Source organism: Chiloscyllium plagiosum, unplaced genomic scaffold, assembly GCF_037043375.1.
Source record: "Chiloscyllium plagiosum isolate Xiang-an unplaced genomic scaffold, Cpla_swu_hap1 HiC_scaffold_18, whole genome shotgun sequence".
Taxonomy (NCBI): domain Eukaryota; kingdom Metazoa; phylum Chordata; class Chondrichthyes; order Orectolobiformes; family Hemiscylliidae; genus Chiloscyllium; species Chiloscyllium plagiosum.
The window spans coordinates 36,349,462-36,371,332 of NW_028270156.1; the positions used below are offsets into that span (position 1 = coordinate 36,349,462).

Below are 21,871 nucleotides of genomic sequence, written 5' to 3' on the forward strand. Positions count from 1 at the left end.
GCCAGGGACTGTGGCGCGCGCCTGTAATCCCGCTGCTGGGAGGCTGAGGCTGCTGGATGACTTGAGGTTGGGAGTTTTGGGCTGTTGTGGTCTGTGTCGATCGGGTGCCCACACTCAGGGCAGTGTCCACATGGTGCTCCTCGGGGAACTCGGGTGTACCAGGTGTGCTGCAGAGGGGTGAACCGGCCCAGGTCGGAAACGGAGCAGGTCAAAGCCCCCGCACTGCTCAGTCGTGGGATAGCACCTGTGAATGGATGCAGCAGTGCAGCCTGACCAATACAGTGAGACGCAGTCTTTTACACCACCCTTTGCAGTCCAACACAATCTATTGTCGTCACTGTACACAATTTTGCTCCATCTTTTCTCTTTCCTTCAACATTCATTCGTTCCGCACCCCCTCATTCTATTATCCAATACTACCGCGACAATTTTACTGCAATGTCATGAACAAATCCATATGCATCACAAGTTAGTCTCACCGTGTCCTCCACACATACAAACGCAAACATTTCCTGCATCTTTAGATCAATCAACTGCCTCTTGTCACACAGCTTTATACTTGGTTCTTCAGTATTCACCTTCCCTTTACTGCTCTCTACTGTTCACCGCAGATACTGCACTCAGAAAATCTTCAGTTTATCCACCCCTGCCAGCTGGGGAAGTGGAGAGTGCAAAACTTGTCATTCTTGTCCCCATTTCTCCATAATTCAGTCACCGCTGATCTGATGCCGTCGGAAGAAATATTCAACCTATTTCTCGTCTTCTCATCTGAATGCATCTTCAATATGCAGGTGGACTGGGAATATCGGGTTGGTCGCGAATCTGATGATGATAGTATCTTGTGCCATTCTCAGAGCATTTTGAGGTATTGAGATAGCTTTGCAATTTGCTGACATGTTTCTCAAGCCATTCTCCTGCCTTCTTCCTGTAACCCTCGATCCCTTTACTAATCGAGAATCTATCTCTGTCTTAAATAGGCTCAATAACTTATCCTCCACAGCCTTCTGTGGCAATGAGTTCCTCAGATTCATCACCCTCTGGCTGATGCCATTCCTTCTGATCTCAGTTCTAAAGGGTCATCCTTTCAATCTGAATCTGTAACGTCTTGGTCATCATCTCTCCTATCATTGAAACATCATCTCCATGACAACTCTTAACAGCACCTCTGTGTAATCAGTAAATTTCAAAGAGATCCTAACTCATCCTTCTAAAATTCATCAAATACAGATACAGATCCAGTATTCTCAACCGCTCCTCATGTGAGAAACTCTTCATCCCTGGGATCATTCTTGTAAACTTCTTTTGGACCACTTCCAACATCAACATATCCTTACATACGAGGCACACAACTACTCACACTAATCCAAAAATTGTCCAACTGGTACCTTACACAGACTCAGCAGTATATCTCTGCTGTTCCATTCTAGCCCTCTGAAAGTCAATGCTGACACTGCATTTGCCTCCTTAACTCCAACCAAACCTTCACGTTAACCTTAAGAGAATCCTGAACTCAGACTCAAAAGTCCATTTGTGTTTCACAATCCTGAAGCCTTGACTATTTAGGAAATTGTCAATACCTCTATTCTCCCAACTAAAGTACATAACCACACACATTCCTATACTGCATTTTATGTCGCACCTCTTCGTCTACTCTCCTTCTGTCTATGGCTTTCTGCTGCCTTCCCATTTCCTCAATGCTACCTGACCCTCCACCTGTCTTTAAGTCATCTGCAAACTTAGCAATATTGCCTTCAGTTCCTTCATCCAGATTTTTAATGCATTTTGTGCATAGTTGTGGTCCCGATACTGAAACTGCAGAACTCTGCTAGCCACTGCCTGCCATCCTGACAAAGATTCCTTTATCCCTTTTCTCTGCCATCTGCCACTCAGGCAGTCCTTTATCCATGCCATTATTTTGTGTTAATGCTTTGAGATTTTTTTCTGATTCAGTGGCCTACTTTACAGCACTTTGTTAAAGGCCTTCTGGAAATCCATCAGATCATGTTCACAGGCTCTTTTTGTCTAACTTGCTCACTGTCTCCTCAAAACCTTGCAACACATTTGTCAAACATGACTTCCATTCAACAAAGCTGTGCTGACTCAACCTTATTCTACCATGCACTTCAAAGTAATCCACAATCTCATCCTTAATACCGGGTTCTAAAAGCTTACTAACAAACAAGATCAGTCTAACCGACATATAATTTCATCTCTTTTACCTTCTTGCCTTTTTAAGCAAGTGTTTCCATTAGACATCAGTCCTCTGGGACACGCCCTGACTCCAATGCTTTCTGTAAGATCATCACCAATGCTTCTACAATCGCAGCTCCTTATTCAGTACTCTGGGGTGTCGTCCATCTGGGTCCAGGTGATTTATACACCACCAGATATTTATCTTCTGGAGAATCTGCTCCTGAGTGATGGCCAATGCAGTCATCTCTGTCTTCTTACTCTCTTGAAATAATAGACTCACAGAGTCATGGAGATGTACAGCACAGAAACAGACCCTTCAATCTATCTTGTTCACACTGACCAGATATCCTAAACTAATCTAGTCCCATTTGCTAACACATGGCCCATATCCCTCTAAAGCCTTTCTATTCATAAAGCTATCCAGATGCCTTTTAAATGTTGCAATTGTATCAGCCTCCACTACTTTCTCTAGCAGCTTGTTTCATTCATGCACAACCCTCTGCATGAAAACGTTATCCCTTAGGTCCCTTTTGTATTTTCCCCTCTCACCCTAAACCTATTTTCTCCAGTTCTCACCCCAGGGAAAATAGTTTCTCTATTCATCCTATCCATGCCCCTCATGATCTTATAAACCTTTATGAAGATCACCCTTCAGCCCCCAATGCTCCAGGGAAAACAACCCTAGCCTATTCAGCCTCTCCCTATAGCTCAAATCCTCCAACTCTGGCAATACCTTTGTAAATCTTTTCTGAACCCTTTCAAGTTTCACAACATCTTTCTGATTGGAAGGAAATCTGAATTGCACGCAATATTCTAAAAGTGTCCTAATCAATGTCTTGTGCAGCTGCAACATGATCTCCCAACTCCTTTAGTCAATGCTCTGACCAATAAAGGAAAGCATACCAAACTCCTTCTTCACTACCCTATCTACCTGTGACTCTACATTCAAGAACCTATGAACCTGCACTCCAAAGTCTCGTTGTACAGTAACACACCATAGGACCTTACCATTAAGTGTATAAGTCGTGCTACAGTTTGCTTTTCCAAAGTGCAGTACCTCACATTTATCTAAATTAAATTACACCTGCCACTCCTCAGCCCTTTGGCCCATTTGATCAAGATCCTGTTGTACTGTGAGGTAACCTTCTTCGCTGTCCACTACATCTCAAATTTTGGTGTCATCTGCAAGCTTACAACTATATCTCCTATGTTCACATCCAAATCATTCATTTAAATGATGAAAAGTAGTGGACCCAGCACCGAGTCTTGTGGCACTCCATTGGTAACAGGCCTCCAGTCTGAAAAGCAAACCTGCACCGCCGCCCTCTACCTTCTATTTTCGAGCCAGATCTGTATCCAAGTCGCTAGCTCTTCCTGTATTCCATGTGATCTAATCTTGCTAACCAGGCACCCATGAGGAACCTTGTTGAAAATCTGACTGAAGTCCATTTGGATCATGCCTACTGCTCTGCCCTCATCCATCCTCATTGTTACTTCTTCAAAGAACTCAATCAAGACATGATTTCCCATACACAAAGCCATGTTGACTATCCCTAATCAGTCCTCGCCTTTCCAAACACATGTACATCCTGCCCCTCAGGATTCCCTCCAACAACCTGCCTACCACCAACATCAGGCTCACCGGTCTATAGTTTCCTGGCTGTCCTTTACCAGCTTTCTTAAATAGCGGCACCACATTAGCCAACCTTCAGTCTTCTGGCACCTCACCTGTGCCTATTGATGATGCAAATATCTCAGCAAGAGGTCCAGCAATCACTTCCCTGTCTTCCCACAGAGTTCTAGGCTACACCTGATCAGGTCCTGAGGATCTGTGCACTTTTGTGTGTTTACGACATCCACCACCTCTTCCTCTGTAATATGGACATTTTCCAAAATGTCACCATCTATTTCCCCCCTTTCTATATCTTCCATGTTCTTCTCCACAGTAAACACTGATGCAAAATTCTCATTTAGTATCTCCCCCAACTCCTGTAGTTCCACACGCATGCCGCCTTGCTGATCTTTGAGGGGCCCCATTCTCTCCCTAGTTACCCATTTGTCCTTAATTCTCCTTTACTCTATTTGCCAAAGTTATCTCATGTTCCCTTTTTGACATCCTGATTTCCCTCTTAAGTATACTCCTACTGCCTTTATACTCTTCTAAGGATTCACTCAATCTCTTCTATCCATACCTGACATATGCTTCCTTCTTTTTCTTAACCAAAACCTCAATTTATCCTGTCATGCAGTCTTCCCTTCACCTACCAGCCTTTCCTTTCACCCTGACAGGAATATGCTTTTTCTGAATTCTCATTATCTCATTTCTAAGGCTTCCTGCTTTCCAGCTGTCCCTTTACCTGTGAATATCTGCCCCCAATCAACTTTTGAGGTCCTGGTATGCTGCTGATATATTCCACCCTGATGACTATTACAATGTTTCTATTCAGTTCTTTTGCCATATTTTTGGTCTTCATTATGATGTTTCAGATCTCATTTTCCAACAGTTCAGTGTCCACTCTTGCATTTGTCTTACCGTTTATATATTTAAAAACCTCTTGCAAACTTCTTTTATTATTACTTGCTGGCTTACCCTCATATTGAATCTTCTCTCCCTTATTACTTTATCGTTATCCTCTGCTGGTTTTTGCAGGCTTCCCAATTCTCTGGTTTCCCACTAATCTTTATGAGATTGTAGCTTTTTTTTTTCATTTGTAAGCTGGCCTTCACCTCCCTTGTCAGCATTGGTTGCCTCTTTCTCCCTTTGTATGTTACTTCATCCTTGGGATGTTGTGCCTCCTGAATTGCCCCCAGAATCACCTGTCATTACTGCTGTATCTGCTGTAGGGCCATGGAATTTAAACATCACGAGACTGGCATCAGAGTAAGGAATCTGCAAAAGAAAGCCCTCCGCTCCTCTTTGTGATTGCCGCAGTAAATGGGAAACAGCAGTACAGCAGCAAGCTTCTACTTCCCAATCTAGAAATATAAACCAATGCATATTCTCTGCAATGTAAGGATGTTTTTGTTAACTATATATAACCTCAAACAGAAAACCAGGAGAGATTATGATGTCCGGTGCAGCATGTAAAATCCAAAGACTGGCCATTATCAGTTTCATCTGGCAGGACCTGGGTGTAAAAATAAGAGATCGAGAAGACGTAAGCTACATGTTCCTTTCTGCTGCCATTGTCACAGTAAACCAGAATATAATCAACACACTGCCTACCTGATGCTTCTCATTGTCTGTGAAAAGAACTCAATTCAGTTAGTGCCCATGTTGACAACCAAAAGAAAATATAATGTAGCAGCTTGTACTGGTTTTCCTAGATGAGGAAGTGCAGCAGGCTGTTTTATTTTGATGTATTTTTGTATATTTTGTAATGTTATATTTGCAGCAATGATGTCACTGGAGCTTCTGCTGCCGTTTGAACTGAAAGTTTCTCAGTTAAAACTCCCAGGTGCTATGTTTATGCAAATTTCCAGTTTGCACAATTGTGGCAGCCACGACCACCAGAGTGTTTAAAACTCATCACATCTTCCACCTCATATACTCCACTAACCAATTTTACAAGCATAACATTATCGAAAACAATGAAAGGAGCTGGCCATTTGACCCATTAAACCCAGCCCACCATTCAATCAGATTATGTTTGATTTCTGAAATGTCCTTCATTTCTGAAATGGCCTTCACAGATGATTGTCTTTGAAAATTTGCCACCCTCTGAGTGATGAAATTTCACCTTATCATAATCAGAAATGACCAACTCTATATTCTGCGACCATGACCCAATCTTGTGAATGCCCTGTTCCTGAGAAAACATCATTCCTGAATGCAATCATTCTGACCCATTTAAGTCTTTGCAATTACAATGAGTTAGAGTCATAGAGTCATAAAAATGTATAGCACAGAAACAGACCTTTCAGTCCAACCCGCCCATGCCAATCAGTTGTCCCAACCCAATCTAGTCCTACCTGCCAGCACCCAGCCCATTTCCTATTCATTTACCCATCCAAAATGCCTTTTAAATGTTCCAATTGCACCGGCCTCCACCACTTCCTCTGGCACCCCTTGCCATACATGTACCACCCTCTGCATGAAAAAGTTGTCCCTTAGGTCCCTTTTATATCTTGCCCCTCTCATCCTAAACCTTGCCCTTTAGTTCTCTACTTTCATTCTTCAAAACTCCACTGAGCACAGGCCTATTTGACACAAATTCTCCTCATGCAAAAACCTGCCATCCCAAGAATCAGTCTGGTGAACATTTACTACATTCCTGAAATGATGAAATATACTTTCTTTGGAACGGACGGCAAAACTGTATCCAATAGACATTGTTTCACCAAAGCCCTTCAGACCTGTTGTCAGTTGTTGTTGCTCCTACACACAAGTAATCTTGCAACAAAGCTCATCATATCACTTGGTTTCCTAACTATTTGTTGTACTTGCATCTTAGTTTGACTAACCAGTGTTTACAAGGACACCTAGTTCACTTTGTGCATCAACTATTCCCAATCTTTCTCCATTTTAATGGTTCTCATTAATCATTTTTGCCTACTAATGTGGGCAATTTCACATTTATCCTTGTTGTCAATTTGAAGATGAAATCTACTTGATGTGATTGGATCTCAATGTGCATTGGATCTCCTTGTGGCTATTTACAGCATCCACAACTCTTTAGGCTTTAGTTTTGGGAGCAATTTCCCTCTTACCCAACTTCAAAAAGTGAAACAAGCCCAGTCCCTCTGTCTAGCAGCTACCATTTACAACTTCCTCTATTCTATATGCTATAAGAGTGTTTAGAACACAAGTTTAGTAGCAGGATTGACTTTATTGTCATTATTTTACATACATATCATACAACATCTATTCAAAATCCATGAATAGGAAGGAAATTCAAGCACTTTTCTAGTTCCATCAAGTCACTACAATAAGCATATTTTGAATTCTTTATTCTGTCCATTAGGTTCATAGCAGTGATTATTTATACTCTTGAGGATGTACTGAACCTGTTTTACAAATGTTTCTGTCCCCTTGCGACCTTATTCGTTTCGGTACTGTTATGAGATTAACTTCTTTGTATTTTCTGTTGTTCAAGTCTCCCTGCTGATGGGGAAAAAAAGTTCCTGCAAAGGTGTTTATTAAAACAAGTCCCTACATCTCATTAATTTACATCCAATGCTTGCAGTCATTACAGGAAATACAAAAAGATGGTAATTGTTATCAATTCATGTTGCCAATTCTAATCATTAGAAAATTGTTTGTAAGATGAAATTTATGGTCCCTAATCTAAATATTTCTACACTAACTATTTTGCTAACTTCGACGACATCTACTCAAATTTCATTAATAAGACTGAAACTCCATTATTTTCCCAGCTCAAGAATCTTGTCTGAATTCCTAAGATTTGCCACTAAATCCCTGTCCTCCTGAACTCACCTTAAATAACTTCAATATTGTGGGATCATGATTTAATTCTTGCTGAGTGGAAATTTTGAATGATCTGTTCCCAAACATCTCTTATCAGCTGGTTCTTACAGATAACTGCTGCTGTGAGTTTATACATACCTTGTCTATTTTGATTTGACAGGTTTTGTTTTGTCCTATCTGTTACCTGAGATACACTTTATTCTCAATGCTATCACTGTTCTAACTTATAATCGCTCTCTGATGCTGAACTAAATAAGCAAATTCTGTGATTGCAGTTAAAAATCTTCTCTACTATATACAGGCCAAAACAAAATCCACGGACCAGCAATCCTGTGGCTTCCCTGCCACAGGCTGTCCCAACAGGGGCAAGGAAGAGGCTGAATCTTTGAGGGGTAGAAATGAGCTGCAGAGTTTTGGGTCTGAAGGAGATCAAAATGGGGTGAGAAAAGTAATGCCCGGTAGAGGGTGGGAAGGAAACAGGCCACAAAGGGTGGGGAGAAGAAAGAGGTAACAACGGGTCAGGAAAATAAAAAGGCTGCAAGGAGAAAAAAGAAGTCTTCATGTTTGATGGGGCAGAAGTTGTCGGCAAGCTTGTGATGGAATAGAGTCTAGAAAGACAAATGGAGTGGCTGCAAGAGCTGGGGAAACCACAAGCAGGAGTTTGAAAGGGGTGAGAGAAAGAAGGTGGCTGCACATGTGGGGCAGAGAAGTGACTACAACCCTGTCAGATAGACAGATTGTCGGTAGGGAATGGCCAGCTGCAAAGGACATGGACGACTGGTGTGGTGCTAGAAATGCACAGCCATCCGAGGAGCAGGAGAGTCGAAGTTTAGAACATAAGCACTGCATTTGGAATGAAGAAGAGCTTCCTGACGAAGAGCTTACGCTCGAAACGTTGACTCTCCTGTTCCTTGGATGCAGCCTGACCTGCTGAGCTTTTCAAGCACCACACTCTTCGACTCTGATCTCCAGCATCTGCAATCCTCACTTTTTCCCTGCAAAGGGCAAGGTTCTGAGATGCAGACTAATTAGTTAACTTAGTTCACGAGATTCAAAATGAGCCTGCCATTTGGACGCATTATAAGCATAATGGCAGTAAACAGAGACTGGTGTTTGAGGGTTGTTTTTCAGACTGAAGGCCTGTCATCACAGTGATTGGGCTGAAGGGTTTGTTTCCGTACTGCATGACTCGATGACTCTCTGTGAAACTGCGTCCGCCTGTTGTCTTTGCAGCAATGTCTGCAGTGGAGCTGTTGCTGCCGTTTGAACTGAAGGCAACTGAGGGAAGCGTCACGCGATCGCCGGGGGCTGTGGCGCGCGCCTGTAATCCCGCTGCTGGGAGGCTGAGGCTGCCGGATGACTTGAGGTTGGGAGTTCTGGGCTGTTGTGGTCTGTGTCGATCGGGTGCCCACACTCAGGGCAGTGTCCACATGGTGCTCCTCGGGGAACTCGGGTGTACCAGGTGTGCTGCAGAGGGGTGAACCGGCCCAGGTCGGAAACGGAGCAGGTCAAAGCCCCCGCACTGCTCAGTAGTGGGATAGCACCTGTGAATAGATGCAGCAGTGCAGCCTGACCAATACAGTGAGACGCAGTCTTTTACACCATTCTTTACCTTGCGGCATTCCCATCTTTTGCCATCAGTGCAAACAATCTCGATGTCTCAATCCTGCTTCCTTCCTTCCCCACTCACTCCCTCCACCCCCTACGCCCGCCACGTTTATTCACTCTCACGATAACCAATCTTTACAAAGTCAACAACAAATCCACACATTTTACAACAACCGAATCTCTCTACAAGTCCTCCACACTCACCCAAACACACTCTCTCAGTCATTACCTCACACTTCCCACACTGCCCTTTTCTACCTCTCCTCAATATTCACTTCTCTTTTACTGCTCCCTGCTGTTCACAGCACCTTCTGTTCTGAGAAAATCTCCACTTTACACAGTCCTACCAGCCACGGCCAGCAGAGAGCGCAAAACTCTCTTCATTTTCCTGCCCGAATTCTCCATTGCTCACATTGCCGAAACTTCCATTGCAACCACCAAGCGTTCAAGCTGCCTCCCGGCTCTTTCCCCTCTCCGTCATCCATTCATTCATTCACTTCGGCAAATGATTCTCCTGCAAAACTGTGCAACACTTGAACTCTCATTCTAACTTCTCTCATGCTGGTGCTACCAGAGAGAAAGAAAGAGGCAGCAAGACTGGCATTTCCATGATGCCACAATCAAGTTGACCAACAGCCCATTTTTCCATCTCCTCACTTCCGAGTATGAGGTCTTAGACAAGACAGCGAGAAATAATAGCAGCCGAGATGCACGTTATTTCCAAGAACGGGGGCCTTACTGGCCTCACTTTACAACTGGCGGTGTTCCAAGTGGCAGATCGGTTAGAAGAAAGTTCTCTGTTCCTCTCTGCTGCGATTCTCGCACTCCACTTGAATGCCACCGGTATTCAGTCTTCTGCTTCCCACTCTAATATTGAAAACATATCCTGGCCATTGCTGCAATGGAGCAATATAGTAGCAGAGGTGTAATTTGTTCAAGGGTTCTATCACACAAAATCATGCGACTGCCCTCCCTTACAGTCACAAGAACATGTAACATACTGGCTTCCGCAACAGATATTGAACCATTGCTACTGAACCACCAACAATGCCTACCACTCCATACCACAAATGCACTTTTGAAAATCAGATCACAGCACTGTGTTCCTGCTCCCAGTTTATCAGCAGAATCTGAAACTTGAGTATCTAGCACAGAAAGCATGTCAGTGCTGGTCTGAAGCTGCAGAAGGGCTTCTGTGACACTGCTTGGAATCGTTGGGCTGAACCATATTTCAGAGTTCAGCAGTCATCCTAGCCAAGTATGCTGTCACCGTCACAGACATGATTGGCATATGTATAGACGGTTGTGTCAAAGAAGAAAATCAGTGCATTCATCAACCAGAAACCTTGTATGAACTGGGATATCCATTGCCTACTGAAGACCGGGCATGTGGCATTTAAGTTGGATGACCCAGACTTTCACAGGAATTCTAGATACAACCTCTGCAAGGCTATTACAGATGCCAAGAGGCAGTACAGGTCTATGTTAGAGACCCAAACTAACCAAACGGATGCCCACTGCCTGTCACAAGACCTGCACAGCATAACAGGATGCAAATTGAAGCAGAACAGAAACACATCCTTCCCTGATCTTTTTACAATCCGTTCAAACATAATGCCAGTGGAATGGTGTCACCTGCCCCCAATAGCCCCAGATCTTCCTAATCCTCCAGTCACTGCTGCAGATGTCAGATCACCTTCTTGAGAGTGAACCCAAGGAAAGCAACTTGTCCCGATGGAATCCCAGGCCATGAACTTAGATCCTGTGCAGACCAGCTAGCGAGAGTATTTCCTGACATCTTTAACCTCGCCTTTTTGCAATCTGAAGTCCCCACCAGCTTCTATAAGACTACCTTATTCTGGTACCAAAGAAAGCACATGCAATGTGTCTCAAAGACTACCGCCTGATGCCTCTGACTTCCATAGTTACAAAGTCCTTTGCGAGGTTAGTCATGGATCACATCAACCCTATACACCCAGCCTGCCTCAATCCCTTGCAATCTGCCTAACAGAGCAACAGGTCCATGGTAAATGCCATTTTCCTCATCCTGCACTCATTCGATGAACATCTGAATAATACAGATACCTGTGTCAGGCTTCTAATTATCGATTACAGCTCCATCTTCAACACTATAATTCCAACCAAACTAACATCCAATCTCTGAGACCTAGGTCTTGGGTCTGCCATCTGCAACGGCATACTCAACTCTTGACTCATAGACTGCATTCAATGAAGAAAGACAACATCACCTCCTCTGCAATACTCCTCAACACCAGCAAGAATACGTACTCAACTTCCAACTGTACTCCCTGTACACTCAGGAATGTGTGGCAAAATTTCATTCAAATGCCATTTACAATTTCACTAAGAACACTACCATGGTATGACAGATATCAGACAATGATGAGTCAGCATACAGAAAGAAGAAAGGATGCTTGATTTTGTCGTACAAAGGTAACAATCTCTCCTCCAATGTCAATAAAACTACAGAGTTGATCATCGACTTCCGGAAGAAAGAACAACAACATGACACTACTTACATCAATGGAGCTGAGGTGGAGAGGGTCGATAGCATCAAATTCCTTGGAGTGATGATAACCAGCAACCTGCACTGAACCTCCCACATAGGTGTGATAATCAAGAAGGCACAACAATGCCTCTTCTTCCTCTGAACGCTTATGAAATTCAGCATGTCTGTAAGGACCCTCATTAACTCTTACAGATGCATCATAGAAAGCATTCTACCCAGCTACATCATGGCTTGTTACAGTAATTGCTCTACCCATGGCCATAAGAACCTACAGAAAGTTGTGTGTACAGCCCAGACAATCACAAAAGCCATGGACTCCATCTACATATACTGTTGCTGTGGAAAGGCAGCCAGCACCATCAGCAACACCTATGCTGGTAATAATCTCTTGCAACTTCTGCCATCACGCAGAAGATACAAAAGTTTAAACACACGTGCCAAAGGGTTCAAGAACACATTAGTCTGCTGAATGGGCCTCTCAAATTTCAAATCTAATGGTGATCTCTTTTTATACCCTCCTTGCAGCTGTAACTTTGTGTGCCTTGCTGTGTTAAATCACCCTATGATCTGTATGTCTTTGTATCTTATGATATGCTTATTCTGTACACAAAACACAACTTTTCACTGCACTTAGGTATGTGTGACAACAATAAATCAAGTCAAATCAAATGCAAGAGCCTGCTGGAATTACACTAATAACTGCAGTGGAGCTGTTGTCACCACTTGCAACTGACAACGTCCAGCTGCATGCATGACATGGATAAACAAATAGCATTAACCTTTTGAGTCTGAAATGTTTTCTTCAGAACTGGACCATCTTGGAATTTAAACATTTTTCTGCTGTTGAGAGAGGGGGAGACAGATCAAGTAGAGTAAATGGTGATGGTGCTCAGAGCAGGAGACAAAAAGAGTGGTAACGTTAATAAAGGTGAGATAGAAATGTAAAATGTCTGGAGATACCAGGTGCAAAAGAGAGTCATAAAGTCCCTTAGGTCCTACCCGTCCATGCTGACCAGATATCTCAACCCAATCTCGTCCCACCTGCCAGCACTCGGACCATATCCCTCCAAACCCTTTCTCTTCATATATCCATCCAAATGCCTTTAAATGTTGCAATTTTACCAACCTCCACCACTTCCTCTGGCAGCTGATTCCATACATGTACTCTGCATGTAAAACCTGCCCCTTAGGTCTCTTTTATATCTTTCCACGCTACCCTACACCTATGCCCTCTAGTTCTGGACTCCCCAACCCCAGGGAAAAGACTTTGCCTATTTATCCTATCCGTGCCCCTCATAATTTTGTAAACCTCTATAAGGTCACCCCTCAGCCACCGACGCTCCAGGGAAAAAAGCCCCAGCCTGTTCAGCCTCTCCCTATAGCTCTGTGGGATACAGGTAAATTAATGTTACTTCTGCAAAAAATAAATGAACTCATATCAGTGTGTAATTGTTTCAGCCAAGAGCTGAGTCAACACGAACGGAAACTATGTGGAGGAAATGCATAATTGTTTTTTTGTATTAGCTAAAAATGTATGCAAGAAAGAAACAGGACTGCAAAACAATGGTAGAAGTACAGGCACTAGATAAAATGTTGTGAAGAGAGGCAGTTAAACTAAATATGCCTGTATAAACAGTAGGTATAAACATCTGTTTCCCACTTTTACAGAAACACAGGAACAAACCCCAATTAAAAGGGCTTAGTGATAAGATGCTGTGAGGGGCAGCACAGATGGAGGGAATAGATAATGGTAAGGCAAGAAATGCCTAACAATAACCCACAGCAAGATGAGGTCAAATGGCCTTGTGAGGCCAGAACTAAGCATTTTGTCACAGACAAGGCCGGATAAGACAAGAGATAAAGAGGAGTAATGGGTACCGGTCTTAGGGAAGTGGAGGATGTAAACAGGGGGGGAAACAATGAAATAAGAAAAAAAATGTAGGAACCAAATTATATAAATATCGAGTATTTGTTGAATTCAGTGTGTTTTGTCTCTGCCTTGTGGACATCACACCCACTTGCAAGTGTGAAATAAAGGACACTACTGATTCAGATCTTGTGTCAGACTGAAATTATTGAAGTGAGTGAGCTTTGTTTCTCACAATTGGGGGCTGTCCGGGATGTTCTTCCATCGCCGGGAGGAGTGGTTGGCGCTGGACTCTGGGAAGACGCTTCCCGTTCCCCATTGAGGAGCGGTCTCGTGTCCCGGTCTGGTCCACTCCCTTGGGCGACTGGTACGAATCCCACAAGAGAGACATCTGAATCAGACAGTGAGAGGAGGTCAATAGAAAATATGGCAAAAAGGGGCCAGGCAACTCTGTGCACAGACCAAGGTAAGAAAATTGACTTTTAAGTATTGCCTTGGTGGCTGGGATTGAATTTTAGTAGTTAATAAGGGACTAACGAAGGAACTCAATATAGGTTGTGCCGTAAGTAAGGAAAAAGCCTCCGGGAAAACAAAAGAAGAACAAGGCAATGGAAATGGAGGTGGAGTCTCTTACAACATACCTGCAGAAAGTCCGTTGGGCAGGATGTTGTGGAATTGGAAAAATAATACTTGTACAAGGGAAAAAGATGATTAAATATTGTTGCTTTGTATGGACTAAGGAATCCATTCTTCGTCCCGCCGTCTTCTGGCCAAAGTACAGGTCGGACGAAGACTGGGTTTGTAAATATCTGAATTTATTTGTCAATGAGTGAGAGAGAGAGAATGAAAAGAGCTGTACAGCTGGTAGAAAGTTTAACCCTTTGTGATTTGGTTTGAATGCACATTGGTTTGTTGGTGATTGAATGTTTGCGTTTTATTCCCTGGAGCTTGAGTTCGAGGACTGTTTTGAATTTGATTTTTATTATGGAAACTTAACATGATTTCTTTTAAGGTTAAGGATTCAAAAGAGATTATGAATTGATGAATTGGTGTTTGACGTTATGGGGAGCTAGAAATATTGCAATATTTCTTAAAAAGAAGAAAAGAAAAAAGGGAAGAATGTAACGACTTATCCCCTTCGGGAGGTACCAATAGGGGCAAAGAGATTGGGTTTGTGAGTGCCCCCCTCACCAGTGGGGAGGTCAGAACATTTAAAAAGGAAACGAAAGTCCTTGTTGAGGATCCGGTAGGGTTGTCTGAACAAATTGATCAATATTTGGGGCCCAATCTGTATATGTGGGCTGAGTTAATGTCTATTTTGAATATACTATTTACTGGGGAGGAAAGGGGACTTATATGGGGAGCAGCCATTAAAATATGTGATAGGGAACAGCCGATTGGAGATGGGGATGCTGGACAGGGAGAGACGAAGTTTCCCCTCAGAGACCCCCAGTGGGAAAATCAAAACCCAGAGCATAGAGAAGAAATGAGGGAATTGAAAGACCTGACTCTAAAAGGAATAAGAGAGGCAGTTCCGAAGTCGCAGAATCTGACTAAAGCCTTTGAAGTTAGACAGGAGAAAGATGAGACTCCTTCAGCTTTCTTGCAGAGGTTAAGAGACTCAATGCGGAAATATTCTGGAATGAACCCTGAGGACCCAGTGGCACAGGGTCTTTTGAAAGTACATTTTGTGACAAAGGCATAGCCAGACATAAAGAGAAAGATACAGAAGATAGAAGGGTGGAGTGAAAAACCATTAGATGAATTGTTAAGAGAGGCACAGAAAGTGTTTGTAAAGACAGAGGATGAGAGACAAAAGCTGAAGGTGAAAATGATGGTAGCTACGGTTGATTAGGTAGTTAAGAAAAGAATGGAACCAATATTGAGCAACCGGAGCAGCGGATGGCAGCATGTAGGGCAGAGAGGAAAGGGGAGAGGGAGAGGACAAGGGGGAGCATTTGATAGAGGATTCGAGCGACAGGGGCAGAGATGGAGGTCTCCACAGGAAGGATGCTATTATTGTGGAAAGATAGGGCATTTTAAGCGGGAGTGTCCTGATCTACAAAGGGAAGAAAGAGCAATTCCGCTTTTGAATTTTGATAATGAATAGGGGTGTCAGGGGTTCCTGCCCTCGGGGACACACCACGAACCCTTGATAAACTTGAAGGTGGGACCCTATAGGGAAGAGGTAGTCTTCCTAGTCGATACTGGGGCAGCACGGTCATCGCTGAATTTTAAACCAAAGAAAGTAGAAATGTCGACACGGTCAATTACTGTTTCTGGGGTGAAAGGGGAGGGATTTACTGTTCCAGTATTTGAACCTATGATGATAGAAGGTCCTAAGGATAGGGTCACAGGGGAATTGTTGCATATCCCTGATATAGGAAGTAACTTACTAGGGAGAGACTTAATTACCCTCTTAGGACTGGAGATTGGAATTCAGGAAAAAAAATTAGTTGTACAAATGGCAATGTTGACAGAGGATATGGAGAGAGAGATAGACCCTATTGTATGGGCTAGGGAAGGGAATCGTGGAGGACTACAGATCCCCCCCTTGAAGTAAATTTAAAAAGGAAAGGGAACATTGTCTGTGAGCGACAATATCCAATTTCCATAGAAGGTAAACGAGGACTGCAGCCAGTAATTGAGGGACTGATTAGAGATTAAGTAAGATCTCCCATGACCACGAATGGTTTAGTGTGATAGATTTAAAGGATGCTTTTTGGGCTTGTCCCTTGGTGGAGGAAAGATTTGGGACTATCCCCCTATGAAATCTTATTTGGGTCACCTTATCTGGGAACAAATGGAGAATTGCCAATTCTCAAAACTAAAGATTTGTTCTTAAAGAAGTAAATACTGCGCTTGTCCTCTTTGTCTTTCCGCAGGAAACAGGGTTTATTGGCACAGACTCCACCCCTTGAATTCACCGTTCATCCCATCCAGCCGGGAGATTGGGTCTTAGTAAAATCATGGACAGAGACTAAATTGCAGCCGGACTGGGAAGGGCCATATCAGGCTCTTTTAACTACTGAAACGGCAATAAGGACAGCGGAGAAAGGCTGGACTCACTACACCCGGGTCGAAGGGCCAGTGGACTCTCCAGTTGAGGAAGAAGTCTGGACAGCCGAATCAACGCAAGACCCACTGAAACTCAGACTAAAGAGACTTTGAGCAACTGATTATACAGTGGTGACGCGAGCGCGGGATTATTTCTGTCGGATTATATATTAAATCGTTTTGTGCTTCAGCATGATGTTTAATGTACTGGGAATGCTTAGAGTTATGATGCTAGCCCTCTTTGTATTTGGATTTTGTCAAATATCATTTTCATATGTATTATTAATGGTTCTTGAGTCTGATAATCCACAAGTAATAGACGCTGATGCATGCAGTTTAGTAAATTGTGGGGATGTAGATAATCAGAGACAGTACCGCAGCTCAGAGATACAATTTAAGTCCTATGGGGATGGTACTTGGGGATGGTACTTGGCATAATGGTCTCGTCACAATACACCGGACCCCCTTCCAACCAGCTCGCGATTGTCCCGATAAAAAGTGTAACCCAATATACCTGACAATAAAGAAAATCACATGGCATGAAGCAAGTTGGGGGGGGGGGGGGGGGGGTGCACCTATGAGATACAATTAAATAAAACGTTTGATTAGATTAGATTACTTACAGTGTGGAAACAGGCCCTTCGGCCCAACAAGTCCACACCGACCCGCCGAAGCGTATACCACCCAGACCCATACTCCTACATTTACCCCTTCACCTAACACTGCAGACAATTTAGCATGGTCAATTCACCTAACCCGCACATTTTTGGATTGTGGGAGGAAACCGGAGCACCCGGAGGAAACCCACGCAGACACGGGGAGAATGTGCAAACTCCACACAGAGAGTCGCCTGAGGCGGGAATTGAACCCGGGTCTCTGGCGCTGTGAGGCAGCAGTGCTAACCACTGTGCCACCGTGCTGCCCGACTTGTGCCTCGTCTGTGCACACACGACGTGTGATTTCCAACTGCAGCGGAAAATGTGGGGGAAGCTTGTACATCTTTCTTCTCCAAGGGAGGGAACATCAGAGATAGGGAGGTACAATTCCTATCAAGTTTGGGATAGAAATGAAAGCAAATGGGAAGGATTTTGTGGGCTGTTGTTCTTGAATTAGCATAGGATAGGGAAAACGGGCGGAATTACTGGATAATGAGATACAACCTTTCACTCCTCCCCATGATCCTAAAGTAGAAAAATTATAGAGGTAAAGGACTTGAAACAGACTATCGAAATAGAAACTGGGTACGGGGATGCAAATGCCTGGGTTGAATGGGTAAAGTATACTGTAAAAAGTCTGAACAAAAGCAATTGCTATGCATGTGCCTCCGGTAGGCCAGTGGCCCAGGTGGTTCCCTTTCCACTCGGGTGGAAGCAAGACAGGAAGGGCATGAAATGTATGATAGCCCTGTATCAGGATGAGACTGCATGATATGATAGGAATTGTACCTCCCTATCTCTGATGTTCCCTCCCTTGGAGAAGAAAGATGTACAAGCTTCCCCCACATTTTCCGCTGCAGTTGGAAATCACACATCGTGTGTGCACAGACGAGGCACAAGTCGGTCTAGAGATTTGGGGGAGCTGAAATTATGTACAGAGATTAAAAATGTTACCAAAACGGAAAAAGGAGGGAACTACTCAGCACTAAAGGTTCCCCGACCGGACCTGTGGTGGTACTGTGGAGGCAAAATATTGAGACCCACCCTACCTCCAGATTGGAGAGAAATATGTGCAATTGTACAATTGGCAATTCCATTTACCCTGGCATTTGAGAAGGAAAAGATAGTAGGGAAAAAGGGAAGGGATAAGAGATCACTGTTAGACACTTCTTTCGATGACAGGATTTATCTCGATTCGGTAGGAGTCTCCGGGGGGGCGTACCTGATGAGTTCAAGGCTTGTAACCAGATTGCAGCAGGCTTTGAGTCAGCTCTCTTTTGGTGGGTAACAATTAATAAAAATGTAGATTGGATAAATTACATTTTCTATAATCAGCAGCGATTTATAAATTATACAAGAGATGAGTTTAAAGGAATGTCAGACCAGCTTGATGCGACAAGTAGGATGGCATGGGAAAACAGAATGGCCCTTGATATGATTTTAGCAGAAAAAGGGTGTGTGTGTGTGATGTTAGGAGGAAGCTGTTGTACCTTTATTCCTAATAACACTGCAGCTGATGGTTCAATTAATCGGGCCTTAAGGAGATTGACTACCTTAGCAGAGGAACTGGCTGAGAATTCAGGTGTAGACACATCTCTCACAGGATGGCTTGAATCCTGGTTTGGAAGATGGAAGGGGTGGTAGTGTCCATCCTTACTTCCCTGATAGTAGTAGTCGGGGTATTGGTAGCCATTGGCTGTTGTATCATACCCTGTATACGAGGGCTCACCCAAAGACTGATTGAGACAGCCTTGATGAAACAAATGCCCCTAAAAGGAAATCAGGCAGAAAAACTTTATCGACTAAATAATGAGGGGATGAGTGAGACCAAGATGGATGAAATCTCCGGAATGATGCTTGCGAATTGCGATGCTTAAAAGAAAAATGCAGAAGATAACAAATGTTAATTAAAGAAAAAGGGGAAATTTGTGGGATATAGGTAAATTAATGTTACTTCTGCAATTCTGCAATTATAATTGATTATACAAAAAATAAATGAACTCATATCAGTGTGTAATTGTTTCAGCCAAGAGCTGAGTCAACAAGAATGGAAACTATGTGGAGGAAATGCATAATTGTTTTTTTGTATTAGCTAAAAATGCATGCAAGAAAGAAACAGGATTGCAAAACAATGGTAGAAATACAGGCACTAGATAAAATGTTGTGAAGAGAGGCAGTTAAACTAAATATGCCTGTATAAACAGTAGGTATAAACATCTGTTTCCCACTTTTACAGAAACACAGGAACAAACCCCAATTAAAAGGGCTTAGTGATAAGATGCTGTGAGGGGCAGCACAGATGGAGGGAATAGATAATGGTAAGGCAAGAAATGCCTAACAATAACCCACAGCAAGATGAGGTCAAATGGCCTTGTGAGGCCAGAACTAAGCATTTTGTCACAGACAAGGCCGGATAAGACAAGAGATAAAGAGGAGTAATGGGTACCGGTCTTAGGGAAGTGGAGGATGTAAACAGGGGGGGAAACAATGAAATAAGAAAAAAAATGTAGGAACCAAATTATATAAATATCGAGTATTTGTTGAATTCAGTGTGTTTTGTCCCTGCCTTGTGGATATCACACCCACTTGCAAGTGTGAAATAAAGGACACTACTGATTCAGATCTTGTGTCAGACTGAAATTATTGAAGTTAGTGAGCTTGTTTCTCACAGCTCAAATCCTCCAACCCTGGCAACATCCTTGTAAATCTTTTCTGAACTCTTTCAAGTTTCACAACATCTTTCCAATAGTAAGGAGACCCGAATTGCACGCAATATTCCAACAGAGAGAACGAAAATCTATTCTGTTGAGACAGAAACAGCAAGATACATTAAAAATAAATGGAGATGAAGGAAGGGGTCAGTTTCTAAACCAACTGGAGGGTAAATGTCATGCTATGAAGTTGTTGACTCAATGTTGAGGGCTAGGATGGGGGGATATGACATGAAAATGTGATGTTGTTCCTCCAGTTCACGTTGAACATTAATGCAACACGAAAGCACACCCAGGATGGGAATTTTAGCATGGGAACATGATGGCTTAAGTGAAAGGGCAAACAACTGGTTGGTGAGTGTCATACTTAGGGATAGGGCACAGGTATGACATCATCGATATATCAGAGAAAGAGTTGTTGGTCGTCTCTGGAATAGGAACACAACAAGGCATGTTTCACATACCGAGTTGAGAGTTTGATGCTGGAAAAGCACAGCTGGTCAGGCTGCATTCCAGGAGCAAAAGAATCGACATTCAGGCATAAGCCCTTCATCAGGAATGAGAAGTCCTCACATTTTCCATGTTCCACATATCTGCACAAGCATAGCCTTGGAGAAATGTTGTCGAGATTTTGAGTGTAGTCATGTTGAGGTTGTATAAGACATGAATGAGACCTCTTCTGGAGTGCTGTGTCCAGTTCTGGTCACCCAGTTATAGGAAAGATAATATTAGGCGAGTGAGGGTTCAGGAGAGATTTACCACAATATTGCCAGGTGTGGAAGGTTTAAGTTAGAAAGAAACATTGGAGAGGCTGGGAGGTTTTCTTTTCATTCTTGCTTGGGAGATTGAGAGGTGACCTTATAGAAGTTTATAAAATTATAAGCCCTAAAGATAAGAATAATATTAGGTGTCTTTTCCCTAGGATGGGGGATTTCAAGAACCAGGGATGTATTTTTAAGGTGCGAGGAGGGAGATTTTAAAAAGACATGTGGGGCAATTTATTTTTACACAGAATGTGATTCACATGTGGAATGAACCTCCTGAGGAAGTTGTGTATGCTGGGCACAATTGCAATGTTTAAAAGACATGTAGACAAATATATGAATACCAAAGGTTGGGAGAAATAGGAGTAAACATTTTTTCCCCAGATTTGTTAAAGGAACGTTGTAAGGAGGAACCTGGGAACTATTGGCTTGTCTGACTTTGGTTGTGGGTAAATTCTTGGAGGTGATTTTAAAAGATAGGCTTTATGGACATTTAGAGAAGCATAAATTGGTTTGGGATAGTCAGTGTGGCTTTGTGTGAGAAAAATAATTTCTCTCAAACATACTTGCAGTTCTGAAGAAGTTACCAAAAAATATTGATGAGGCCAGAGCAGTAGACATTGTTAACTTGGACTTTAGTAGAGTATTTGACAAGGTTCCACATTGTAGACTAATTAGTTAAGTTCGCTCACAAGATTTGGGGTGAGCTTGCCAATTGGACGCATTATTGGCTTAATGGCAGGAGACAGAGACTGGTGGTTGAGGGAGGTTTTTCAGACTGAAGGCCTGTCACCAGAGTATTCCACAAGGATCGGTTCTGGGTAATCTTTTGTTTGTCATTTATATAAATGATTTGGATGAGAATATAGAAGGCATGGCTAGTAAGCTTGCAGACAGCACCAAAAGTGGTAGCGTAGTAGCCAGTGAAATAGGTTTCCTAAGATTACAAAGGGATCTTGTTCAAATGGGTCAATGGGCTAAAAAATGGCTGATAGTGTTCAATCTGAATAAATGGAAGGTATTGCATTTTGGTTCAACAAATAAGAGTAGGCCACAT

At 42.9% G+C, this 21,871-nt stretch overlaps 2 non-coding genes across 2 annotated transcripts; both read left to right on the forward strand.

The window, feature by feature from the left end:
- LOC148146888 (signal recognition particle RNA) lies at window positions 1-298 on the forward strand. Its single transcript, XR_015760296.1, has one exon.
- Window positions 299-8,921: 8,623 nt separating this feature from the next.
- On the forward strand, window positions 8,922-9,219 carry LOC148146889 (signal recognition particle RNA). Its single transcript, XR_015760305.1, has one exon.
- The last annotated feature ends 12,652 nt before the right edge of the window (window positions 9,220-21,871 follow it).